At 36.3% G+C, this 22,550-nt stretch overlaps 1 pseudogene; it reads left to right on the forward strand.

Annotated features, from left to right (window-relative positions):
• The first annotated feature begins 3,331 nt into the window (after positions 1–3,331).
• Positions 3,332–22,550, forward strand: part of LOC128641116 (calcium-activated chloride channel regulator 1-like) — a 42,830-nt pseudogene continuing 23,611 nt past the window's right edge.

Genomic DNA, 22,550 nt, shown 5'->3' on the forward strand with positions numbered 1-22,550 from the left:
TATACCCCTAAAATCTTCCCCATTCATGTGTTCTCTTAAAGGGAAACTGAACCCAATTTTTTTCTTTTGTGATTCATCTAGAGCATGCAATTTTAAGCAACTTTTTAATTTACTCCTATTATCAAAAAGTTCTTCATTCTCTTGGTATCTTTATTTGAAAAGCAAGAATGTAAGTTTAGAAGCCAGCCCATTTTTTGTGAACAACCTGGGTTGTTCTTGCTAATTGGGGGATAAATTCACCCACCAATGAACAAGTGCTGTCTATGTTTCTAAACCAAAAATTGGCTGGCTCCTTAGCTTAGATGCCTTCTTTTTTAAAAAAAGATAACAAGAGAAAGAAGAAAAAATGATAATAGGAGTAGAAATCTGAATCACAAAAGGAGTAGAAATCTGAATCACGAAAGAAACAATTTGGGTTTAGTGTCCCTTTAAGGTGGATTATCAATGCTTATGACAAGCAAAAGGGTTGTTTGCAATAGCAGTGAGGGTAATAGGTGGTTTTGTCACAAACAAAATGTTTTGCCTAATATGTTCTTATGGAGTCATTCAAAATAAAAAAAAGATTCACCTGCTATTTCTTATTGGAAATATTTTTTTAATGGGATCAAGATTGGCTAAGAACAAAAGTGAAGCTAACATTCTTATTGGCTGACACTATAGTCAATCACCTGATTGAAGACGTTGCTAGATTGTTATTGAATATTGTCAATTCAAACCTTCAAAGCCTTTTCTTACCTAAATAGTGTAAATTTGAACTTTTTGAAACCTTGACTACTGCAGAAAACCTTTTTTTTTTTTCATTTTAACTGAATAAACAAATCAACATTTTGTTGCATTGATTTAATTATTGTTTTTCTGTTTCCAGATGATTGCAAAACATAACACTTTTATTTTTTTTATTCATCTGAATCCACATGCACGTCTAATAAGCTGCTACGGACTTTGAGCCAATAAAGATATGATTGTGTCATATAAGTATAAACATATAAATGTGCAAAACACATTCAGCCAGATTACGAGTTTGGCGTTATGAGTGAAAAAGCATCGTTATGGCCCATAACAATGCTTTTTCCCTACCGCTGCTATTACAAGTCTTGTTAGAATAGCTGTACCGCACACTTTTTTGGCCGCCATGCAACGTCAGTACCGCACTTTAAAAAAGTCCCTTTTCAATGGGACTTCCATAGCGCCGGTATTACGAGTTTTGCCTGGGAGGCCAAAAAGTGAGCGGTACAGCCTATACCGACAAGATCCGTACCGCCATCTAAAGTCAGTAGTTATGGGTTTTATGTTACAAAGCTGTAGCACTAACACCAATAAACTACCTATTAACCCCTAAACTGAGGCCTTCCAGCATTGCAAACACTAAAATAAAAATATTAACCCCTCCCGCACTGTTGGGGGGTTGTTTGTATTATTTTTTTTTGGAAGTAAAAGAGCTGATTTCTTTGGGGCAATGCCCCGCAAAATTATTTGGGGGGGCTTTTTTATTTTGATAGGGCTATTAGATTAGCAGTAATTCGTTTTTATTTTTGATAATTTCTTTTTTTATTTTGTGTAATTTAGTGTTTATTTTTTTGTAATTTAGATAATTGTATTTTGTTAATTTAATTTATTTCATTTATTGTAATGTTAGGTGTTAACATAACTCAGGTTAGGTTTTATTTTACAGGTAACTTTGTATTTATTTTAACTAGGTAGTTAGTAAATAGTTAATAACTATTTACTAACTAGTCTACCTAGTTAAAATAAATACAAATTTAGCTGTGAAATAAAATAACACCTAAGTTAACTACAATGTAACTATTAGTTATATTGTAGCTAGCTTAGGTTTTATTTTACAGGTAAGTAAGTATTTATATTTAAATAGGAATTATTTAGTTATTAATAGTAAGTTTTATTTAGAATTATTTTAATTATGTTAAAATTAGGGGGTGTTAGGGTTAGGGTTACATTAGGGTTAGGGTTAGACTTAGGGTTAGGGTTACATTAGGGGTTAATATATTTATTTAGTGTTAGTGATGTGGGAGGACAGAGGTTTAAGGGTTAATAACTTTAGTATAGTGGCGGCGGCGACATTGGGGGCGGCAGATTATGGGTTAATAATTGTAGGTAGGTGGTGGTGGCGACATTGGGGGCGGCAGATTAGGGGTTAATAATAGTAATGTAGGTGTCAGCGATGTCAGGGGCAGCAGATTAGGGGTTAATAATTTTATATAGGTGTCGTCGATAGCGGGAGCGGCAGATTAGGGGTTAATAAGTGTAATGTAGGTGGCGGCGATGTCAAGGGCAGCAGATTAGAGGTTAATAACTTTTTGTAGGTGTCGGCGATATCGGGAGCAGCAGATTAGGGGTTAATAACTGTAATGTAGGTGGCAGCGATGTCAGGGGCAGCAGATTAGGGGTGTTTAGACTCGGGGTTTATGTTAGGGTGTTAGGTTTAAACATTTTTTTTTTCCCCATAGACATCAATGGGGCTGCGTTACGGAACTTTGCGCTCCGCAATTGTAGGTGTTAGGCTTTTTTTTTAGCTGGCTCTCCCCATTGACGTCTATGGGGCAATTGTGCACGAGCACGTCAAAACACCGCTTGTATTTGGGTGAGGTATGGAGCTCAACGCAACTATATCGCCCGCACAAGCCGTTTTTTTGCAAATCTGTAATAGCAGCGCTATGAAAGGTGAGCGGTGAAAATAACGTACAAGTTATTAGCGAGCCAGCCATAACGCAAAACTCGTAATCTGGCTGATATTTAGTTATAGAGATGAGGTCTTTTAAAATCAAAACAAAACTGTTTAATAGATTCTCATTAATAGAGTCTAATAGAAGAGGGCAAGCTTTCGCCCTTTTTTCTCTTTTACTGTATAGGTGTGAACTAAAATGTACATTCATACTATGGAGTCAATTTATTAAGCTACAGCGAATCATGTGTGCTCGACCTTTGGTAAATCTACCCTTATATGTACAAGTCAAGTTGTGATTGGTTAGTAAAGATCTTTTCGTTTTGTCATAGAAAATTCATAAAACAAAGCTGAATTGCACAGCGCAATCTGCTTTTAAGATCAGAATCTTCCAAATTGTGTTTAATGTTTCTTTAATTGACATTTGATCTATTTTCCCAAAAAAAGATTATTAAGGAACTATCCCTGGGAACTAATACTTAATTTTATTGTTGACTCATCTGTGATTGCCAGTAATATGCATCATTGGCAAACTTCCCTAAGGGTTACAGTGGCAATATTACAAAGTTCATAAAACCAACTGATAAATTAATAGATCAAATATATACACATGTAAAAGCAAGTAAAAGCAAACCCAACAAGGGCGACACAATGACTCTCTACGGGCTACTTGCTTTACTTGTAACATTTCAAATGTTCTGTGCTACTAAGAGTTCTATGGTCATACTTAATAATGGGGGATATGAAGATATCGTCATTGCAATTAATCCAGGATTAAGTGAAGATGTCAAGATTATTGAAAACATTCAGGTTTGTACAAAATGAATATTGTTTTCTTGTTTAAAATTACATTTCTTTAAAACATCAATCTATCAAGTAGACATTGTTGTGGACTGTTAGAAAGAAATATATATATAAAGTCTTTGTGCTAATTAAGCCATCGCAGTTGTAGGATAAATGTTCTGGGTCTTAGAAGATACAATCCAACTTCTCTTGAGGCAGTGGACAGTGGAAGCTGATTAAAAGAAAAGTGGTCAAAACGTATTTTCTATACATATTATACCTTAAGGTTTCACTTTTTTTTCTTGCACAAAATGGCGAGTCCAATATTTTTCTTGAGGGACAAAGACAGACCAGTAATGAAAGTGTAATACAATTTTTTTTTTAATTGTGCATAATTAAATATTTAGAGCTATATTACGAGTGGAGCACTAACAGTGAGCAAAAAGGGGTTTATCGCGGGTGTTTGCATGCATCAGGTTTTTCGCTCGTATTTCAAGTTGAAAATAAATGCTGCCGCATGACTGAGCACTATCACTAGATTTAAAGGGGAATTCTAGTCAAATTGAAACTTTCATGATTCAGATAGGGCATGCAATTTTAAACAACGTTCAAATTTACTTTTATCATCAAATTTGTTTTGCTCTCTTGATATTCTTTGTGGAAAGCTAAATGTAGCTAGCTAGACTCACATACTAATTTCAAAGATGTTGAAAAGCTTCTTATCTGAGTGCATTTTGACAGTTAGACCCTGCTAGTTCATGTGTGTCATATAAAAAAAAACATTGTGCTCACTCTTGTGGAGTTATTAAAGAGTGAGCACTAATTGGCTAAACTGCATGTCTGTCAAAAGAACTCAGATAAGGGGCAGTCTGCAGAGGCTTAGATACAAGGTAATAATGGATGTAAAAATTGTATTAATAGAACCATGTTGGTTATACAAAACTGGGGAATGGGTAATAAAGGGATTATATATCTTTTTTAAAAATACAAATTCTGGAGTAGACTGTCCCTTTAATTAGAATGATTACTATCTCCTCAGAGCTTTGGTTAACTGTTTCGCGAAAAAAGAGAGTCACAAAACACATCAAAAATACATTACAAAGTACAGTTACACTTTTAATAACATCAACTAATAAAAATTATTTTTTTTTAAAAAGGGCTTTAACACTTACATACATACTGTATGCATGTCTAAATCTGTATATGTATGTATTTGTATATGTTTATATGTGTGTATATATGTATTTATGTGTGTGCACATATGTATTTATGTGTGTGTATATATGACATATTTACAGATATAAACAGATAAATACACATGTATACATATATACACACATAAATATATGCCCATTGCAGTTAAGTAGATGAAAACATGAAAAAACATATTTTACCGTGTATGTACTGCAAATATTTCTCATTCCAATGTTCTGCACATAGCAGAATATATTTAATGCATTTATAAATAGATGTTCCTATATATATCTGTATATATCTATACCTATTTATTATCATATATATATATATATATATATATATATATATATATATATATATATATATATATATATATATATATATATATAAAAGAGCGAAAACTGTTTACTTTCAACTTGAAATATGAGAGCAACCAAACTTGAACAATAAGCTTACTTCTAAGCGAAGTTAAAGTTCAAGCGTGAGCGTTAAATAATGCTCCACTTGTAATCTGGCCCTTAACCTTTTAAGGCCGTTATGGTGTTCTATTCCGTCCTAACCACGCTGGGTTAGCTCTGTTAGGATGGAATAGAACGTCCTAGTCGTTTGACTGTCCTGAAGTCAATGGCGCTTCCTGGATGCATTCGCGGTCTGGAGGGCAATTGACCCTGTCATGAAAGGGATAATAGGGTATTACACTTTGAGTCTAAAACAGGCATTTTAATTGTTAGCCATTAGCATCAGTCAGATAGATAAATAGCTATTAGAGAACTGCATCTGGTCCATAGAAAGGAGAGATATGTGTTTACAAAGAGTTTTGGTTTTAATAAACCATTTAGTTTACATTAGATTTACAGATGGCAAGTAAATGTTTAGCTGAAGGGATGTGATCAGGTTGTGGTACAGCAATAATATCAATTGACTAAACTTCAGATTCATTGCACTCCGTTTATAAAGTAGCACATGCAGCATTGGTGAATTTGCATGAACAGGCCTGCATCCGCAAGTTAAGAAGTTGCGGTTGTAAAATCGCTGCTTCCTAATGTCTCTACCACGTCAGAGGTGGTGGGCTACAATCATTACTGACTAATCTTGTGAGAGAAAAAGGTGAGAATGCACGAGAGAGTGCTTGTGTAATCTAAACTTCCCCCAGCAATACTGGTAGCAGACGTGGGCACACAGGTTCCCTGACTGGTAAAGCGCCTGCATATTGCACAATGCTATAACGGTGTAAATGATGTGTTGTTTAAAGTATACATTCTAAAACCGATAGTACATTTAATTATTTATTCAGCACTCTTGCGTGAGTCTTCATAAAAAATGGTGTCATAAATCAGTAATTGTTAATGTATTGAAACTAATGTGTAAAGTGATATAATGTATTTAAAGTGATGTGTAAAAAGTCTAATATGCCGCACGTTATTTTCTTTCTTTTTAAGAATATGGTGAAAGAAGCAACAGGTTATTTATTTAATGCTACAAAGAAAAGGCTCTTCATAAGGAGTGTAAAAATTCTAATTCCGTTGACTTGGTCACCAAAAGCTCACTATATAAAGCCAAAAACAGAAACATATGATAAGGTAAGATAAACTAAATGAAATGCTGCTTGTCTGCCTTAAAACCACACTGAATAACATTTATTACTGTGTGAACTGAGAAATAAGGTGTATGTCAAAATCTTGCCAACAATCCAGTGTGTTTTTTTTATCAAAGTACAATCCATTCCCAAAGCAATTTTACAACTATGGGGCCGAATTACCAAGCTCCGAATGTAGGGCGCAATAAAATATACGGCGCAGGTTTCGGCGCAAGCGAGGGAACCCGCGCCACCTGTAATTTCACCTTGCACATCAGGGTATTACATATACTGCGCCGTCAGATGCTAAACTGGCGTAAGTAGGACAAACTGGCGATCTTCTAAAATGTGCGCAAATACACATTTTAGTCGTCGCAAGTAACTTACGCCAGTATTTTGTCCACGGAAAGTGTAAAAAAAGAGTAGTTTTATGCAAATTAGGCTAACACTCATAAAAATGATACGTGATTTCAAATAAATGCGACACGTAATTATGCTATTCAAAATTCATATATAAACCCATATATAAAGAGATGAAGGTAATACAATTATGATTTCCCATTGTTCTCTCCTCCAAGTATTGTTGATTGTTTTGAGAAGAAATTTAAAGTAAATAAGCAAGTATATGTCCACAATGTGATAAAGTACCTACAAGCTCAATCCATTTGATTATGTTGTGGCTTCAAACTATTTCAAATACACAACTAAACCTTAAAAAACCAATATCATAGTATACTGTCCCTTTAACCTTGAGATGCTGCTTAAATGTATGTGTTTGTTAAAGGGACATGAAACCCCAATATTTTTTTCCATTAATTAGAAAGAGTGTGCAATTTTAAACAACATTCTAATTTACTTCTATTATCTAATTTGTTTAATTCTCTTGATGTTCTTTGCTGTAAAGCATATCTAGATAGGCTCAGTAGCTGCTGATTGGTGCGTGAACATAGATGCCTCGTGTGATTGGCTCACCCATATGCATTTCTATTTCTTCAACAAAGGATATCTAAAAAATAAAACAAATTAGATAATAGAAGTAAATTTGAATGTTGTTTAAAATTGTATTCTCTAACTGAATCATGAAAGAAAATGTTTGGGTTTAGTGGCCCTTTAAGGCTTCCAGGGAGTTACGTTGCTTTTTTAGTCAGTGCAAGGTTTGCTGCGCCTGCAATTTGTGGCGAGATGAGAATGGAGTAGATTTTCTGAATTCTGCGCGCGTAAGTCCTTACGCTGTATATTGGATACCAAATTGCGCATCTTTTCTATGTTAGTCTATGGTTAAAAAAAATACGGCCAAAGGGTGAAAAATACGCACGTAACTTGTATGCTACGCCGTATATGTAATACCAAAATCGCATAAAATCTGGCGTCGCCGGCTTTTGCGGGCGACGCTCTATATGTAATGGAGGCCGTAACTTGATACCCCTGTTTCAGCATGAGCCTTCAGGCTTGCAGGAAACAGCAGTTATGAAGCAGCTGTCTAAAGACCGCTGCTCCTTAACTGGTCCACTGCCTCTGAGGCTGCGGTCTTCAATCCGCCCGATCCTATATGATCGAGGTTGATTGACACCCCCTGCTAGCGGCCGATTGGCCATGAATCTGCAGGGGGCGGCATTGCACAAGCAGTTCTGGTGAACTGCTTTTGCAATGATAAATGCAGACATCGTATGCTGTTGGCATGTAGCGATGATTGTAGGACAATTATCAAGCTCCGAAGGGGGCGGCATTGCACAAGCAGTTCACTAGAACTGCTTGTGCAATGATAAATGACGACATTGTATGTTGTCAGCATTTATCGATGTGCGATGGACATGATACGTTACATTGTATCATGTACGCTCACAATATTCACATTTTCTAGAATTCATTACATTTTTACTGCTGTACACAAATTAGATCTGGTTCAGTTGTTCCCCAAGATGTTTCAAATTGTAGATCTTGTGTTTTACATACATACATATTATACATATAACTGATGTCTTTATAATGTTTTATTAGGCAGACATTATCATTGCAAGTCCTTTTCTAAAGTACGGTGATGAGCCCTATACTTTACAATATGGAGGCTGCGGAGAACCAGGAAGATATATTCATTTGACACCTGACTTTCTGTTGAAAGACTCAGTGAGCAAATATTATGGACCAAGAGGTAAAATATAAAGCACTTTATTTACTTTAAAGGGACAGTCAACACTAAAATTGTTATTGTTTAAAAAGATAGATAATGTCTTTACTACCCATTTCCCAGCTTTGCACAACCAACATTGTTATATTAATATACTTTATAACATTTAACCTCTTCATAGTGGGTTCTTCCTGTTTCTAAACCACTATAGACAGCCTCTTAATCACATGCAATGTTATTTGCTTATCACAACAGGAGACTGATAGTTTATGTGGGTCATAAAGATAACATTGTGCTCACGCCCGTGGGTTCTGTACAACACTGCTAAAATGCAAGTCAATAGATAATAAGTAAAAAGTCTTGTGATCAGGGGGCTGTCAAAAGAGGCTTAGGGGTATATATTCATTAATGTGCGAGCTGACATGATACGATGTAGCTTATCATGTCCGCCGCAAATCGATAAATGCCAACAGCATACGCTGTCGGCATTTATCATTGCACCAGCAGTTCTTGTGAACTGCTGGTGCAATGCTGACCCCTGCAGATTCTCGGCCAATTGGCCGCTAGCAGAGAGTGTCAATCAACCTGATTGTATTCGATCGGGTTGATTTCTGTCCGCCGCCTCAGAGCTTGATAAATCGTCCCCTTAGATACAAGGTAATAACAGAGGTAAAAAGTATATCACTATAACCATGTTGGCTGTGCAAAACTGGGGAATGGATTGTCTATCTTTTTAAACAATAAAACATTTTTGAGTTGACTGTCTCTTTAAGTACAAGATGTTTTAATTTTTTTAATACATAATTATGGATTTGTTGAAAAATAAAAGTCTCTAACATTGGCTAAGACTGGATGACCCCACATATTTAATAAATAAAATATTATGTTAATGTTTCTTAAAAACAAATGTTTTGTAATAACAATGTTAATTTTTTAGTTTCATTTTTTAAAATTTGTAACAGATATTTCTAAATTGTTCAAAATATAAATATAAAGGTCTCTGGTTAATTTTATAAATGTGCCCCAAATGCTCCCAAACTTTAGTGTTAGTTTTCTTCTTTTTTTTTTAAATGTAGCATTTTTTATAAAGAAAACTGCACTTAGCAATTTAGCAATAAATTTACTTTTATCACCAATTTTGCTTTGTTCTCTTGGTATTCTTAGTTGAAAGCTTAACCTAGGAGGTTCATATGCTAATTTCTTAGACCTTGAAGGCCACCTCTTTTCAGATTGCATTTTAACAGGTTTTCACCACTAGAGGGTGTTAGTTCACGTATTTCATATAGATAACACTGTGCTCGTGCACGAGAAGTTATCTGGGAGCAGGCACTGATTGGCTAGACTGCAAGTCTGTCAAAAGAACTGAAATAAAGGGGCAGTTTGCAGAGGCTTAGATACAAGATAATCACAGAGGTTAAAAGTATATTAATATAACTGTGTTGGTTATGCAAAACTGGGGAATGGATAATAAAGGGATTATCTATCTTTTAAAACAATAAAAATTCTGGTGTAGACTGTCCCTTTAATATATTTATATATACATACATTAACACATAAATATATATGTAAATAGTCATATACATATATATTTGCAAATTGCTGCGCTACTTACCCCCTTCACTGCACTTTGGTTCCGTGCCTTGAATGACGGCATGAAAACAAGGCTTGCATTGGAGCCTATGGAAGCGAGCTTTTATGAGCACAATGCTTCCCAGCAATGCGAATGTGAGCTCGCATTCGCATTGCGGTCAATTAGTAATACCAGCGAACAGTAGCATGCACTGGTATTATTCAGTGAAGCACAAATATTGCTTTCACGAAAGCTATAGTTAGCGCTCCACTTGTAATCTGGCCCAAAATCGGGTAATGTCAGGAGGCTGCCAGTATTAAAGATGGCTGCCATTAGTGGGAGGGAGGATTAGAGAGCTGATTGGGCTGGATCAGGGATGTGGGAGGGTTGAGGAGGGATCACTCTTCTGCAGAATAATAATAATAATAATAATAATAATAATAATAATAATACCCTTAGGCTGAATACTGCCAGACTGTCTGTCAGTACCTAAGATGGTGAGGGGGGAGCTGTTTAACAGGGATCAAGGAGGTGGGAGGTGTCAGGTAGGGGGGTAATTACTACATTACAATACTATTTCCTTTACCAGCTAACTAATTAACCCCTTCACTCCTGGGAATTTAAGAAGTGTGGAGCACAGCTGCAATTAGCGACCTTCTAATTACCAAAAAGCAATTGCAAGCCATGAATATCTGGAATTTCCAAATAAAGGGGATCCTAGGGAAGCTTTGACAATCATTTGTGTCATGATTGCACAAGCGGTATGTGAATTATTTCAGTCAGAAACGCAACATTTGTAAAAACGTTAATTTATTTTATATGATCGCATGTAGGGGAGACACTGTTGCAAAAAATATATCTAATTGGGCCTAGATCAAAAACACCTTGTGTTGTCTTCTTAAAAATATATATAGTTAATAAAAAAACAAGGCTCTATTTCTGTTTAAATGGAGTGATAGCAAAAATACTAAAAATTCTCTGGTATTTTGGGCAAGTTTTTCTCTTAAATTCCCGGTAGTGAAGGGGTTAAAGGGACAGTTACATCAAAATTAAACTTTCATGATTCAGAAAGAGATATGCAATTTTATACACTTTTCCAACTTACTTCTAATATCTATTTTTCTTGATTCTCTTGGTATCCTTTGTTGAAAAGCATAGGCTCAAGGACAGAAATGCAATACTGAGAGCTAGCAGTTTCTGATTGGTGGTTGCACATATATGTCTCTTGGCATTGGTCCACCCAATATGTTCAGGTAGCTCCTACTCCCATGCATTGCTGCTCCTTCAACAAAGGATAGCAAGTGAATGATTACCTCTTCTATATTAATGACAGCAATACTTTCTTTTTGTCTGTGCAGGACGAGTGTTTGTCCATGAGTGGGCTCACCTCAGATGGGGGGTGTTTGATGAGTATAATAATGACGTACCTTATTATAAGGCAGAAAATGGCAAAGTAGAAGCTACAAGGTATCGTTTTTCATTTCTTAATAGTTTTTAAAATAACACTTATTGTATTTATAACAATTTAGCAATAACAAAAATAACAAATTATTAATACAGAAGACGACAAACAAAAAATATATATAATAATTGTAAAAAGGTAAACACATCGCTTGTAGCATAAAGGCAATCTTACTGTGAGAAGAGTTTTCGGTTGTCATAAATATATTGTCAGATAAGGCTTTGATCGTTTAAAAGGATATAAAATCTATGTAAAATACATTTCAAACACACATTTTGTATATGATAAATATTGCAGCTACTTCACATATAAATGTAATATTTTTTATTGTTTGCCCCTTTTTTCGATACTAATGCATTTCGCTGCCATGCCTAGACCCGTTTATAAGTTATTACCACACTGGTAATTCATAGCGGCCTATCCATCAAGCTCCGAACGGAGCTTGAGGGCCCATGTTTCTGGCGAGCCTGCAGACTCGCCAGAAAGACCGCTGCTTCATAACCCTGTCCGCCTGCTCTGATGAGGCGGACAGGAATCGCCGGAATTCAACCCGATCGAGTACGATCGGGTTGATTGACACCCCTTTGCTGGCGGCCGACAGGCCGCGAGTCTGCAGGGGGTGGCGTTGCACCAGCAGCTCTTGTGAGCTGCTAGTGCAATGCTGAATATGGAGAGCGTATTGCTTTCCGCATTTAGCAATGTCTGTTGGACCTGATCCGCACTGTCGTATCAGGTCCGACAGACATTTGATAATTGGGCCTCACAGTGTCATTTTAGATTTAGAGAACTAAAAATATGTCTGAGACTGATACAAATTGTATAAAAAACGTATATGCATTTGTGATTGGCTGATGGCTGTCACATGACACAGGAGGAGTGGAAATAGACATAACTTTAAATATTTTCAGAAAAAAATCTACTACTGTTTCGAAGTTCAGACAATGGAGCATATTTATCAAGCTCCGTATGGGCTCGCCGCAAACAGAAGTTATGAAGCAGTGGTCTAAAGATCGCTGCTCCATAACTTGTTCGCCTGCTCTGAGGCGGCGGACAGAAATCAACCCGATCGAATACGATCAGGTTGATTGACACCCCCTGCTAGCGGCCGATTGGCCGCAAATCTGCAGGGGGCGGCATTTCACAAGAACTGCTGGTGCAATGATAAATGCCAACAGCGTATGCTGTCGGCGTTTATCGATGTGCAGCGGACATGATACGCTACTTTGTATCATGTGCACTCGCACATTGGTAAATATGCCCCCAAGGGACCGATTCATCTCTTTCCACGTGAGCCTTCAGGCTAGCAGGAAACATGAGTTAAGAAGCAGCGGTCTTAAGAGCACTGCTCGCTCCTTAACTCGTCCGCTACCTCTGAGGCAGTGGACAGCAATCCGCCCGATCAGGTTGATTGACATGCCTTGCTATCTACAGGGGGCGGAGTTGCACAAGCAGTTCACCAGAACTGCTTGTGCAATGATAAATGCTGAAGCGTATGCGGACATTATCACTACAGCGGATCATGTCTGTCCACACTTTCCTAAATCGGCTCCCTATATGCTATTGCATTGTCTTTTTATCATGTATTTGTTGTTTATGCAAATCTATTGTATGTACTGGTCCTTTAACATAGCTGATGATTGGTAGTGAGATGCACAAATGCCTCTTGAGATTTACTTTGTTTAGCTCTGGACCAATAGTCACTGGCGCTCCAAAGCTGACTTTAGCTATGTGTTTAACCCATTTTAACGTATAAGCAAGCGATACAGCAATGATAAACCTCTCTAATTCTTTCATGCCCTAGTTTTTTTGAGTATGTGTTGCATTTGCTATAAATAATTAAGGACAGATATAAAAGGTCAAGTGATCACTGTGCAGAATGTTTCAGGGTCAAGATAACAAAGTCTGCATGGTTCACTGCGGGGAGTGGAACAAATCTACTTTAATGGCTACAGGAATAAAAACACAAATAAAAACCCAAATGACCTTGTAAAGTTGTTTTATTATCACTGAGTAATGAGAGAGACTGTCCTGTTGTGCTATCACGCAACTTCTTTGGGGTCAAAGTTTGAATTTTGAAACTAAGGTTTTTCCCTATTGCTTCATATTTCCGCTCAAACTTAAATAATGTCTTTTTTTTATTATTATTACTGTTATTTTTATTATTATTACTGCTGCTTTTAACTATTTTGTGACTATAGAAATAATATAATTACCAATTCTGCACCTAATTCAGAAATAAAAAAATAATATGAAAACGAATGCATCTATTTCTCTCTGCCAGGTGTTCTACAGATATTATTGGTACTAATATTAAGCAACTATGCCAAGGAGCTTCATGCAGTTCTCTTCCTTGTTACTTTGACAAAAACACCGGCCTTTATGAAGACGGATGTGTTTTTGTACCAGCGAAGAACCAATTTGCCCATGAATCTATTATGTATCAGCAAGCTTTCTCTTCTGTGAGTACTGTTATATCTACATAGCTTCCTTGTTTTTATACTGTTGAGTTGATCATTCTATGGTACTAGAACTACATTTCTAAGCCAAACAAAACGAGAATGGACTGTACTAACTCAGCTGCTTATCTGACATTATACTTGACTTGACTTGACAATCCATGTGACTTGTGGAGCTACAATATAAGTGTCATTTGATATTATTTTTGCATGACTGACATTGTTTAAGAGCTAACAGAAGGAAATTGGAAATGGGAAGTTTCATTTTGACAGTATTATCCCTTTAAAACTTCCATGATTCAGATAGAGCAAAAAAAAATCATTATTATTATAAAAAAAATGACCTCTTTCTCTTGCTATCGTCTGTTGGAACTAACCTAAGCACACATTGTTGCAAACATTGTTGCAAACATTTCTTAAGACTTGTTCATGCTTCTGATCCTACCTCAGTATGCTCTCATGGAAAGAAGTATAAACAAAGGATATTTTTGACTTCCATGTCCCTTTAAAGCAATGTGAAACCCAAAGAGGTTCTTTTGTGATTCAGACAGAGCAAACTATTTTTACAACAGTTTCAAATTTACTTCTATTATCAAATGTGCTAAGTTCCCATTGTATCCTTTGTTGATGATCTCACAAGAGGACCTGCAGTCCGAATTTAACAAGCAGTGTTCATCAGAGGTGGCGAATTTTAGTCTCACCGGTCTTATCTGACCGGGGAGATTGCACGTGAGCACAAAATAGCACTAGTGTGCAATGCTGAATTCCGGCAGCAGAATTCAGCTCGCCAGAGGCGAGATGTAGTGGACAGGGGCGCGTATGTGCGCCCCGTCCACCGCAGCTTGATTAATCGACCACTTAGTGCTCTTTCAAATGAATAACATTCTTGTAAAGCTGCTGCCATATACTTCTCTAGTCCAGAAACGTGCATTCTTCTGAGCTTACGTGCCTGTTTTTCAACAAAAAATACCAAGAGAATAAAGAAAATGTGATAATAGAATTACGTTAGAAAGTTGTTTAAAATTCCATGCTCTAATTGTGAAAGAAAGAAAGAAACATTTTGGATTTCATAATTTCATATCCCTTTAAGCTCACAAGTTTTGTCTTGTGGAAGACCATGAATAATGGTACTATAGAGTGATACAGCTCAGGGCCTTCAGATTCTTTCTATAACTGCGCTATGTCATATGTAAGACCATGAATACAGGTACTATACAGTGATGTAGCACAGGGCTATCAGATTCTTTGTATAACTGCGCTATGTCATATGTAAGACCATGAATAATGATACTATACAGTGATACAGCTCAGGGCCTTCAGATTCTTTGTATAACTGCGCTATGTCATATGTAAGACCATGAATAATGGTACTATACAGTGATACAGCTCAGGGCCTTCAGATTCTTTGTATAACTGCGCTATGTCATATGTAAGACCATGAATACCGGTACTATACAGTGATACAGCTCAAGGTCTTCAGATTCTTTGTATAACTGCGCTATGTCATATGTAAGACCATGAATACCGGTACTATACAGTGATACAGCACAGGGTCATCAGATTCTTTGTATAACTGCGCTATGTCATATGTAAGACCATGAATACCGGTACTATACAGTGATACAGCACAGGGTCATCAGATTCTTTGTATAACTGCGCTATGTCATATGTAAGACCATAAATAACGGTACTATACAGTGATACAGCTCAGGGCCTTCAGATTCTTTGTATAACTGCGCTATGTCATACGTAAGACCATGAATAACAGTACTATACAGTGATACAGCACAGGGCCTTCAGATTCTTTCTATAACTGCGCTATGCCATATGTAAGACCATGAATACCGGTACTATACAGTGATACAGCTCAGGGCCTTCAGATTCTTTGTATAACTGCGCTATGTCATATGTAAGACCATGAATAACAGTACTATACAGTGATACAGCACAGGGCCTTCAGATTCTTTCTATAACTGCGCTATGTCATATGTAAGACCATGAATACCGGTACTATACAGTGATATAGCACAGGGCTATCAGATTATTTATATAACTGCGCTATGTCATATGTAAGATCATGAATAATTGTACTATACAGTGATAGAGCACAGGGCCTTCAGATTCTTTCTATAACTGCGCTATGTCATATGTAAGACCATGAATACCGGTACTATACAGTGATATAGCACAGGGCTATCAGATTATTTATATAACTGCGCTATGTCATATGTAAGACCATGAATACCGGTACTATACAGTGATAGAGCACAGGGCCTTCAGATTCTTTCTATAACTGCGCTATGTCATATGTAAGACCATGAATACCGGTACTATGCAGTGATATAGCACAGGGCTATCAGATTCTTTATATAACTGCGCTATGTCATATGTAAGATCATGAATAATTGTACTATACAGTGATAGAGCACAGGGCCTTCAGATTTTTTGTATAACTGTGCTATGTTATATTGAAGACCATAAATAATTGTACTACACAGTGATACAGCTCAGGGCCTTCAGATTCTTTCTATAACTGCGCTATGCTATATGTAAGATCATGAACTTCTTGTGCAATGCCGCCCCCTGCAGATTTGCAGCCAATCGGCCGCTAGCAGGAGGTGTCAATCAACCCGATTCTACACGATCGGGCGGATTGATGTCCACAGCCTCAGAGGCAGCAGACGAGTTAAGGAGCAGCGGTCTTAAGACCGCTGCTTCATAACTGCTGTTTCCACATGAAAACAGGGGCATCAGTGGCCATTCGGCCCTTGATAAATCGGCCCCAGTGCCTTTAATTGCGAAAACTTATGAAATAGTAAATTATATAGCTTCCAATTAAAAACAAATTACTATTTCTGAATGCATTTACTGCAAGAAGCTAAGTTTTTAATGATTTGGATAAAGCTTACAATATAAAACAACTTTTCAGTTTCCATCTATTTTCAAATTTGCTTCATTCTCTTGATATCCTTTGTTGAACAAGCAGCAATATACTACTGAGAACCAGGTAAACACCTCGGTCAAGCCAATGGCAAGAGGTATATATGTGCAGCCACCAATCAGCAGCTAGCTCCAAGAATTGCATTGCTGCTCCTGAGCCTACCTAGATATGTTTTTCATTAAATGATACAAAGAGAATGAAGTAAATGTGATAAAAGAACTCATTTAGAAAGCTGTTTAAACTTACAGAATTTTGACTTTAATGCCCCTTTAAAACCTATTCTTTATTTTGATGTTTCTCATCTATATACTGTTTGTTCTTGGCCATCTGTATTTTCTACTCTGTGTATGACATTGACTAATGCTCTGAGGCTACAGGATGCTTTTAAGGTATAAGAATCCTGACTTGGTAACCTTATGAAGAAGCATTTAAACATATGGCTGGGGCTTCAGACAAGTAGACATATCTCTGTTAAATTCAGGATTACTGGCATTGTTAAAGGGACACTGAACCCAAATTTTTTCTTTTGTGATTCAGATAGAGCATGCAATTTTAAGCAACCTTCTAATTTACTCCTATTATCAATTTTTCTTCGTTCTCTTGCTATCTTTATTTGAAAAAGAAGGCATCAAAGCTTTTTTTTTTTTGTTCAGAACTCTGAACAGCACTTTTTATTGGTGGATGAATTTATTCACCAATCAGCAAGAACAACCCAGGTTGTTCACCAAAAATGAGCCGGCATCTAAACTTACATTTTTGCATTTTAAATAAAGATACCAAGAGAATGAAGAAAATTTGATAATAGGAGTAAATTAAAAGGTTGCTTAAAATTTCATGCTCTATCGGAATCGCGAAAGAAAAAAAATTGGGGGTTCAGTGTCCCTTTAAGTGTTAGGGCTGTGATAAGCAAGGAGGACTTTGTGTTTGTTTGCATACTGTGGCATTTCACATTACAAAAGCAGAACTATACAGTATTTAATATTTTATAAAGTCTCTGCAATTTACATTGGGTTTTTGAAGCAGAGTAGAGTGGGTTAAGTTATGGAAAATCAGTGGGTGTGGCATTGTGCTCAACAAGTAATACCAGCGCACATTTTGTGCTCCACTTGTAATCTAGGTTTAAATTTTTACTAAAGTAAATTATATTTTGTATTTTAATGTTCAGGTGTCTGAATTCTGTGATATAATAAACCACAATGCTGAAGCACCGACCCTGCAAAACAGAGTGTGCAACTCCCACAGCACGTGGGACGTCATCATGAATTCAACTGACATCAAATCTTCGCCTCCGAAGAGTGACAACAACATTCCAGTCCCTTCCTTCTCACTTCTGCAGTACAGAGACAGAGTGATCACATTAGTGCTTGATGTGTCAGGAAGCATGGCATCTGTAAGTCTTCTATATGTCCTGTGAAGTTAAAGGGACATTGTTCTGTAAAATATCACCATTCATGTGTTCTCAATAATTCATTTTTACCTCCTGGAGTGTTTATCTTTACCTTTATTTTGTAATTGGAAACAGCTGTTTGTGCTGTAGAAAACACCACCTATACTGATAATTTCAATACTGCAGTACTGACTAAAGAAAAGATATGTAATCAAGGAACAACAAATCAGAGAGAAATAGTCCAGCACTTTTGAATGGACGTTCCCGCAGCAACTTGCCTGCATACATTTAGAGAAATTTAAAGGTGGAAACACTTTTATTTGACTTAAAATGACATAAACACAGCTGCTTAATTTATTAGATCTATTTTCCAAAATCATTATATTTTTTAACTTGGTTGCAAATATGCTTTAATAAATATAATACTGTTTTTAATTACATAATAGTTATTATTTGTATATTTTGTATTGAAGAACTATTCTGTGAGAAAAATGTTAGGCCTGAAAGGATTTATATGTAAATAAAAATAGAATAAGGCTAAGTAGATTACCACCTATAGAATATACTCCCTGCGTATAGCGCCTCTTCCCTGTGTACTATAAAATTCCACTTAGGAGTGGGATATTGACGTTAGGCTAGGAGTAAAGGTTTAAGCGCACAGATATATTTAATATTGTTACTAAAATCATTATAGTCATAATATTTTTTTTGTCAATTGCAGTATGACCGTATAGGCCGTGTGTATCAGGCAGTAGAAGTATTCCTTCTTAAAATAATTGAAACTGGCTCTTATGTTGGGATCGTCCAATTCTCAAGCACCGCCAGTGTTTTGTCGCCACTAGTGCAAATAATAACCAACGAGCAACGAGAGAAACTAAAATCTCTCATTCCAAAAAACGCTAATGGAGGAACAAACATTTGTTCAGGAATTAATACTGGATTCCAGGTAAATGATTTCTAGTCTGTTTTTCTTATATCCTTTAAGTTGATTATTTTGAAATCATTAAAAATTACTATGAGTTTCATTCATCAAAAGTTTTAAAAACAAATTTACTGGTTTAGTCGAAAAAAGCAACTCCGTTTCTATTAAGCTCTCCAGCAGCCTCAACATGCTAGCCCGGGTCCTATTCTTCACAGAGCCCCTATTGCACTAGTAGAAGCCTTAGCTAAAGGAGAAGGCTTAGCGCAGCCAGGACTCTGTGGAGGAAAGGACCAGGTTAACGCAGCTCTCCAGCTCTCACCTGTAGCTTAGGAACATTAACATTTGTTTAACGAAAACAAAAGTAAATGTTTAAAGAATATTCAGTATTAGTTTTTATTTTAAATTAAACGAATACCGAATAGTGCATCCAATGAATATTCAGGAAAACAAAATTTGTTACGAATGATTCGAACAAATAGTATTATAATCATTAAAAGAATACATCAAAATGAAAGCAGTGCTGCCGTAATGTGTGTGGGGAGTAAAACTGATTCTGTGAATATTTTTTTTAATGTTTAGGTGAATAAAATTCTTGATGGGTCAACCTATGGAACAGAAATAATATTACTTTCTGATGGAGAAGACTATGGTGTGAGTAGCTGCTTTCCTAGTATAAGAGACAGTGGGGCGACCATACATGTTATTGCCCTTGGACCAAGTGCAGCAAAGGAACTTGATCAAATAGCTGAAATGACCGGTGAGTTTAAAGCAAAGTTTATGGAAATAATGTTACTGCACAGCTTAAAGATGACTGTATTGCAAGCAGGGGCATATCACTGGCTGGGCCCACTACACCATATCGTGGTTATCTTTTAACTGACTTGACTATAAAGTATAAGATTAAATAGACCATATGAAAGCCTTAAAGGGACACTGAACCCAGATTTTTTCTTTCGTGATTAAGCTAGAGCATGAAATTTTAAGCAACTTTCTAATTTACTCCTATTATCACATTTTCTTTATTCTCTTGGTATCTTTATTTGAAATGCAAGAATGTAAGTTTAGATGTCGGCCCATTTTCGGTGAACAACCTGGGTTTTCCTTGCTGATTAGTGGATAAATTCATCCACCAATAAAAAAGCTTAGATGCCTTCTTTTTCAAATAAAGATAGCAAGAGAATGAAGAAAAATTGATAATAGGAGTAAATTAGAAAGTTGCTTAAAATTGCATGCTCTATCTGAATCATGAAAGAAAAAATTTGGGTTCAGTGTCCCTTTAAGCTTAGCCCAGGCATCTGTGAAGTCCTCCACAGTGCTTGTCTCTACCACCTCTAATGGAAGTTTATTCTATGAATCAACCACTCTTTATGTTAAGAAGCTCTTCTAAACAACTACTCTTTAAAGGGACAGTCTACACCCTATCATAATTTTTACCTACCTGCTCAAACACATTAACAAGTGTTCTGAACCAAGTCCATGGTACACCAGCTTGAAAGCAATAACTGTAATTGTGAAAAATTTCAGTCTAAAATGGCTACAAGTTCCGCCCACCTTTTTACTTATCTTTAGTTATGTGTATAACTCTCCAATCAACTCGTTAAAAAAAAATTCTCATGGACCCACATGCTAATTTGCATAGTCGCAGTTAACCCACTGGAGTGTTGCAGCCTAATCAGTCCCTAATGTTTAAGGTTGTAATTTTAATCTTGGAGAAGTTGATTATTGAGCACTGCTTTGCCTAGCCCTGAATTTGCATTGCGGTATGTTATTTAAATTAATTGAAAAATATTTTTATAGATTATTTATTTTGCCTACTAGATTTATATAATACTATATTTAAAATAGTTTATTTGATACCTCCTCCCTTACATTGAGTTTAAACAAGCATTTTTATTCTGTCTTTCTGCCAGTGGATATTCAGCTCCCAAATTTGTGAAGTTTATCAAATAACTCTAAAAGAATCTGTTAACCCTTTCCTGCCGTTAGGACGTTTCATGCCATTCTAGCCGTTTGGCAGTCTTGAAGCCATACCTGCTTCCTAAATGGGATTGCGGGCTGGAGGGGGTGTCTAGCGTCATAGGCATTCGCCCCTGGCACAATCCGATTATTGAAATCATGCAAACGCATAAACTATTGCGTGATTTCAATTTTTACTTGTTAACATCAGAATTTTTTTCCAATGTAGACAAATACTGTAAGTCCCGTCAGAAAAGGGATACGCAAAGCCTATCACATGCAAAGAATTGTTTGGTCGTTTCATTTTGCATATTCAAATTTATGCTAATATATCTGCTATCTATTCATTAAAAAAAGTCTCCTCAAGCACAATAAAGAGTGAGCAGATATATAATTTAAATTATTGCTACCAAATATCTATATACTACTCTTTTAACTTATGTAAAAGAATTATGGCAACTGTAGTCTGACTGCAATGCGACTGATGGTTACTCAGTGATAAAAGAATGACTAGTATTTACTTAGTGACCATTGAGTAACCACATACCACTTGAGTTTTAGACTTTTTATCAGCTTTTGGCAGTCATGTTATGCCAAATGGGCCTTTGACCCATAGCTGCAACTTGTGTAAAATATTAATATACTTATTATCTTAATAATGATGTATTTTTATATATATTAATTTTTCCATTTATATGTAAAATATATAATAAAAAATAAAGAGGGAGGGATAGGGAGCTACACTACAGAAAAAAGGTAGGGTGGGGGGATGCTAAACAACGATCACCGGAAGGGGGGAGCACTACACTACAGAAAATGTTTTTAAAAATATGTATTTTATAGGTACTTACAGACAGCTGCCTGTACTAAATATGGTCGTGAGTAGTGGGAGGGGCAAGGTTAGAGAGCTATTTGGGGGGGATCAGGGTTGAGGAGGATCACTACACTGAAGAAAAAAAATGTATACAAATAAATAATAATAATTAAAAACAAAACAAAAAACTTAACTGGATACTGGCAAACTGTCTGCCAGTACCTAAGATGGCTTCCATTGGGGGGGGGAAGAGAGCTGTTTGGGAGGGATCAGGTAGGGATCAGGGGGTGTGAGGTGTCAGGTGGGAGGGTAATCTCTACACTAAAGCTAAAATTACAAACTACCCTATTAACCCATTCACTGCCGGGAATACTAGAAGTTTAATGGGCAGCAGCAATTAGCTGCAATCTAATTAAACAAAATAAATATTCTGGGTTTAATGTGCCTTTAATGAATATTGGAGGTTATAGGTACTGTTTAAGATTATGTAGGTTATGCACTCTTGAAATGTATCCTTATATATAAAATGTAACTTTTTTTCTAAAAAAAAATATATATATATTTTTCAGGAGGATTAAGGTTTTTTGCAACAGATAACCTGGATACCAATAGTCTGATTGATGCATTTAGTGGGATTTCTTCAGGGAGTGGAAACATTTCTCAACAGACTATTCAGGTAAT

Source organism: Bombina bombina, chromosome 10 (assembly GCF_027579735.1).
Source record: "Bombina bombina isolate aBomBom1 chromosome 10, aBomBom1.pri, whole genome shotgun sequence".
NCBI lineage: Eukaryota > Metazoa > Chordata > Amphibia > Anura > Bombinatoridae > Bombina > Bombina bombina.